The sequence below is a fragment of the Lepisma saccharinum genome, unplaced genomic scaffold, assembly GCF_977018435.1.
Source record: "Lepisma saccharinum unplaced genomic scaffold, izLepSacc3.1 HAP1_SCAFFOLD_447, whole genome shotgun sequence".
NCBI lineage: Eukaryota > Metazoa > Arthropoda > Insecta > Zygentoma > Lepismatidae > Lepisma > Lepisma saccharinum.
In genome coordinates this window covers 180513-185880 of record NW_028143144.1, presented here as the reverse complement: position 1 = coordinate 185880, position 5368 = coordinate 180513, and positions in this window count along the sequence as shown.

Here is a 5368-nt window from a genome sequence, read left to right as displayed (position 1 = left end):
CTATCTCGTTGGCCTCGACAACCATCCTCTCGAGGAAGTGTTTGGCTGCGTCGGGGCCACGGTACACGTAGGGCTCGGGGGCGATGTGCTGGTCACGTCGCACCACAACGTATGCGAAACTGGATGCCTCGTGGAGTTGGTAAGGGGTGGTAGAGGAAACTTCGGGATCGGGATTGCAAGTGGACAGGGGTTTGAGGAAGGCCTCGAAATCCGCGATGATAATAGCGGGATGCTCCACCATGGCACCGTGCATGCGGAAACGCTCCACGGCACCACGTTCGGGTAAGACTGCTACACCCGGCTCGTTGTTACTACAGTAGAACTTGTGGCGAGCGAGCTTCTCTGCAGCGATGTTGGGACCTCTGATGCGCTGGTAATCTTGCTGTTCTCGATTATCAAAAGTTGACATGCACCTTCGACACACTTCTATGCTACCATGATGTTTGCTTTTTTGGCTCGACACCAACTGGGAGAGGGAACGGATAAGAGTGTAGTGGTGATGGGTCTCGTCCTTGATGAGCAGAAGGTGAATTTCCTGCGCACCATCGTCCTCTACGTCGCTCACCTGGATGGGGTACACCACATTTTTGTCAGTGAGGCCATAAACGTTGATAGCCAACCGCATACGAGCCTCGAACTTTTGAATGTCCGGGACCTCTACGGGATAGTCGATCCCAACCATAGCATCTTCCAGTTCCGACTCGTAGGGTAGGTAGTGGTTAACTCGACGTGGATGGTTTTTCCGGTCGACAGGGTGCAGCGCTGCCAGAACACACCATACGAAGCACTTGGCGTCGCTGTTCTGAATGTTCAGGACGGCCTTCTTTGCCGCGATGGAAGGTGGTAAGGGGACGTAGCTGGAGGCGGAGAGAGGCGTAAACTTGCAAAGTTTGACGCACAGTTCGTGAGGCCCGCCACACAGCGAACCCCCCGAGCCCTCAGCTTCATGTTCTTCTTGTTTCGCCACCAGCTCCTCGGCAAACTTGTTGTAGATGACCTCGAGGTTGTCGACATCCGCCAGATGCAGCGTCTTCGCCTTGGTGTTGTGGCAGAAGCTGTAAATTTCATCGGACGGCTTCTTGTACTGGCAACGTAGCGATGCGTAGAATTTGGTGGAGTGCGTTGCAAGCGCATCACCGAGGATGGAAATTATCTCTGCTCGCTTCTCCTCTAAAAAGCTACGCACGTCGCATAAGCCCTCCGAAGTGAGGACAAAGTCCTCTAACAACCGCTCGAAAGCAGTCCGGTTCGCTTTCGCCACAGGCTTGACACGTTTCGTGGGTGGTGCATTGATGGAGGCTGCTTCTGCCTTCCTCTTGGTGGAGCTGGTCGACGGTTGTGGAACAGGTGTTCCGACGACAATTTTGCATGATGTTATATGCCTTTTTAAATTATTAATGGTAATATGTATACCGCACCTGGGACATGATTTTTTAGCAGCCAAATGCTTGCCTGGCACGCAGGTACGACAATGTCTTGCAAAATTTCTGCTTGATATGCTTATTTTGCACACAGGGCAACTTTTCATGGAGCGCATTTTTTTTTGGGGGGGTATGTTTATTTATATGTGATCTGTTGGTGGTAGAGTATTTACAAAAAATGCCTTACGAGAAAAATTTTGTTTTCCTCAAATGTGTGCTTTAATAAACCCTGTAAAAAAATTTAAAAAAATATATAAGAAAAATATGATTGTAGATAGAAAAAAAAAGCACAATAAATATTGTATGCATGTGTAATTCTATTTAGTTTATTTTTTGCTAGACACGAATCTTCTTCAGATTTTATTGCCCATTAGTATATTTTTCTACCAATCTAGTAGAGGTATGACACTATGAAAATATACTTGTTTATATATATTCTATTGTTTCGGCTGATACAATCGTTTTTTTTTCCATACACACATTTTTTATTTTCAGAAAACAAAGTTATTTTCGATTTTTTTAAATCAAACAATAAACATTATTTGTGTTTATAGTATTTGTCGGGCAATAGCAGATAAAACAAGAATGGGTTTTCTACGACCCATAGTTTACGAGTTACAAAACAACTTAGAAATTACATCTTGAAATTTAAATTTAAAATAACTCGAAAACAGTAAGTGCTAATCATTATGTTTCCAATAGGTTGTAGAGTACATACAATTTTTTATCAAATATCATTAAAATTTTCAAATTAGAGTAAAAACTAAGCCGGCAAATCAAGTTTCTCAAAAAATAAAAAAAATTGTCTGTATTTCCAAAACTTGAGGGGGGGAATCGATTTTATTTGCTAGTCGAATAGTTTTCGTCGAATCCTATCCAACAAACCTAAAATCATCATCCTAGCTCAATTAGGAGCCGAGAAAATCAATGTCTTGGAAAACGTCTTAAGATTTTTGTCTTAAGAAAATTTTCTTGACAGACCGGAAGTAACATCTTGACAGACCGGAAGTCGACTTTCTTAAAGATTAAGACAAATATCTTAAGACGTTTTCCCAAGACATTGATTTTCTCGGTTCCTATGGGGCCTAGAACCACGCAATTTTGGATTATGTATATACCGTTGTTTTTTCCTACATAGCAATGTGAGTAGTGTATATTAGTCGTTTCAACGCAGTACTTAGTAGGTATGCCTTTTTTTTATCAATCGAATATCACTTTTTGACATATTTTGACAATTTTTTGTCGTTTTTTTAGCGTTTAGCGATGTTTTAGTACAAATTTTCACCATACTCATTTTTTTTCCACTCGTACTTGGTAGGTATATTATGATCTTACGTGATACAACTTAACCTATCCTTTTTTTACGATTATTTAATTTTTTTTACGATCCTAAGTGATATAACTTAACCTATCATTTTTTTTATTTATGCACTGTTTGAACGTTATTATTTGAGGATCATATTTTGTAGGTATTTTTTTTTATCAATCGAATATAAGTTTTTGACATATTTTGACAATTTTTTGTCGATGTTTTAGCGTTTAGCGATGTTTTAGTACAAATTTTCACTGCACTCATTTTTTCCATTTATACTTGGTGGGTATATCACGATCTTACGTGATACAACTTAACCTATCTTTTTTTTACGATTTTTTAATTTTTTTTACGATCCTAAGTGATATAACTTAACCTATCGTGGAACTCGCAAACACCCACTCTACAAAAATTCTACTATATGATCTTTCACTGGCTAAGCTAACCTACAGATAGGAATTGGCAGCACTGACTTATAAACCCACTGGGTCTTCTTGGCATGTTTTTTCATGATGTGTTGCCAGGCTATTGGGCATCTTGGCGTATACAATGTATATATTTTGAGAGGGGGGTTATAGCTTTTTATGCTGTACGAATACTAAAAACTTGACAGTGACAACCAACAGAGTAAATAAACCTACATGCAGAAACTAACAACACTAGTTTCTGACAGTGAATTTGAAATAAAATATTAAACAAAATACATGAGTAAGCACTGTGATTACAAATAGTACCAGTGTTATGCCCCCAACTCCAACTGGGCAACTGGGGGAAATAATTGTACAACAATTTGTACCTAATTGTACAATACTTGTACCTAATTGTACAACATATACACAGACATAAAAGAGAGAGCCTTCCTGTAACTTACCTCATGTACAATTTATATGTTTTTACAACTGTGAAAAGAAAGCATATGTGTTCTGTATGCACACATTTATTCTTATTTTTCGAAGTTGAATGAAAACACGTGTTTTTACGCTCTCGTAATACTGACCTTGCCCCAGTGATTTTAAATTGCTTCCATCCGGTTTTTTTTTTCTGTGTTATTTCCGCATGCACGCAACATTCGCTTTCAATAGACAGAAGGAGTTTTAGTATAGCAGGCTCCGAGTTTTACAATTTATTAAATTAAACAATAATTTATGTAAGAATATACTTGTACTTACCGAACACAAAATAATAAAAAGCACATGTGAATATTTGCGTGTGTTCATGTTATATGACGGCTGAGTAAAAAATAATGTTGACGCCCCGAAAGATAAAAGTTCCCGGTTCGACATCAGATGCATGCAAATTTTATGTTTTGCTCTCCAAAATCTTGATTTTTATGTTTGTGCTATTTGTCATACAGCAGAGGAGAAGAGGGGAGAGGGGAGGGGAGGGGGTACTATTAGCGCCATCTATTAGCAAACAATAGAAATAAAAAGTAGGGTCAAACTTTTTCAACACCCAAAAATTTTAAACGTCCTCGCGTAGTAATACGATCTAGCTGAAGATGTTTGAAGGAGTACTCTTAGTCGACGAAGCTAATTGCTAGGGCCCATATATTGCTAAAATGTTCTTTAATTTACATATTTCTCATACCGCCATATGTTGTTCTAGTTGACTTCTTCCAAAAAAATGCTAATTAGCGAGAGTTAATTAAGCAAGGCAAGTAAAAGAAGTAAATAGGACAATATGTGGTGGCGTGGAAATATGTAAAAATTCGATAAAATTCGAATTAAAATTGGGGGACATTTTGCAGTTTTTTCCTATAATATACAAAACATTTACCGTACATAATTTTTTCTATTTACAACAGTATAAAATAAGAGGAATGTGTGACAATATCCATATTAATTAGGAAGGTATGTTGTATGCTAGGTTAGCTAATTGTGTCTTCTACAACTTTACTGTATAGAGGAAAGATGGAAAAAAGAGAGCTCTACAAAAACTAACGCTCTTAACAATATTGAACGCCCCGTGAAAATTACATATAAATAAGGCATAAGCGTATTATCTGCTTTCATGTCAGATTTTCCCGACCTGTGAGCTGTAGTGTTTAGGTGACAAGCGACGCGCTCAAATATAATACCGTTGACAATATTGAACGCCCCGTGAAAATTACATATAAATAAGGCATAAGCGTATTATCTACTTTCATGTCAGATTTTGCCGACCTGTGAGCTGTAGTGTTTAGGCGACAAGCGACGCGCTCAAATATGATACCGCTGACAATATTGTACGCCCCGTGAAAATTATATATAAATAAGGCATAAGCGTATTATCTGCTTTCATGTCAGATTTTCCCGACCTGTGAGCTGTAGTGTTTAGGTGACAAGCGACGCGCTCAAATATAATACCGTTGACAATATTGAACGCCCCGTGAAAATTACATATAAATAAGGCATAAGCGTATTATCTGCTTTCATGTCAGATTTTCCCGACCTGTGAGCTGTAGTGTTTAGGTGACAAGCGACGCGCTCAAATATAATACCGTTGACAATATTGAACGCCCCGTGAAAATTATATATAAATAAGGCATAAGCGTATTATCTGCTTCCATGTCAGATTTTCCCGACCTGTGAGCTGTAGTGTTTAGGTGACAAGCGACGCGCTCAAATATAATACCGTTGACAATATTGAACGCCCC